The sequence below is a fragment of the Macrobrachium nipponense genome, chromosome 25 (assembly GCF_015104395.2).
Source record: "Macrobrachium nipponense isolate FS-2020 chromosome 25, ASM1510439v2, whole genome shotgun sequence".
Taxonomy (NCBI): Eukaryota; Metazoa; Arthropoda; class Malacostraca; order Decapoda; family Palaemonidae; genus Macrobrachium; species Macrobrachium nipponense.
The window spans coordinates 4,735,629-4,736,444 of NC_087214.1; positions in this window are offsets into that span (position 1 = coordinate 4,735,629).

Below are 816 nucleotides of genomic sequence, written 5' to 3' on the forward strand. Positions count from 1 at the left end.
TTCTACTACTCGTCTCAAAGTCCGGTCGTTACATGCAAAAACAACCTTTGTACCTTTAAAAATTTATTGCGTGGTTTTTCTCCCATGAATATTTTGCGCAATTGCACTGTATGAACTTCCCCTTCTGCAAGCAGCAACGTGTTCTTTCCTTCTCTTATCAATGGAACGTCCGCTTTCTCCCACGTACATTCATTGCAATCACTACAAGGTATTACATATACTCCTACATTCTCTCTATTACCCGGGTTATTTTTAATGAGTTTCTTCTTGATTGAACTGTTGTACGGCTTCAACGTAGTTTTTTCAGTACAACAGGTACAATCAAGAAGAAACTCATTAAAAATAACCCGGGTAATGAAGAGTGTAGGAGTATATGTAATACCTTGTAGTGATTGCAATGAATGTTACGTGGGAGAAAGTGGACGTTCCATTGATAAGAGAAGGAAAGAACACGTTGCTGCTTGCAGAAGGGAAGTTCATACAGTGCAATTGCGCAACATACATGGGAGAAAAACCACGCAATAAATTTTAAAGGTACAAAGGTTGTTTTTTGCATGTAACGACCGGACTTTGAGACGAGTAGTAAAGCGTTAATTTCATTAAACGAGACCTTTGCAGGAAATACTGGCATTACAAACTTTAGAAATACATGTGCCAATAACGATGCTGCTTCCTCTCCAGTTTACTCCACTCAGGTCATTTCTCCAACTAACCACCCAACCACCATAGAACAAGCAGTTGACAATAGAAACATTCCCCCACGAAGATCAAGACGATTCTGGAAAGAACGAGGGCTCAACCGCCTGATCATTCATA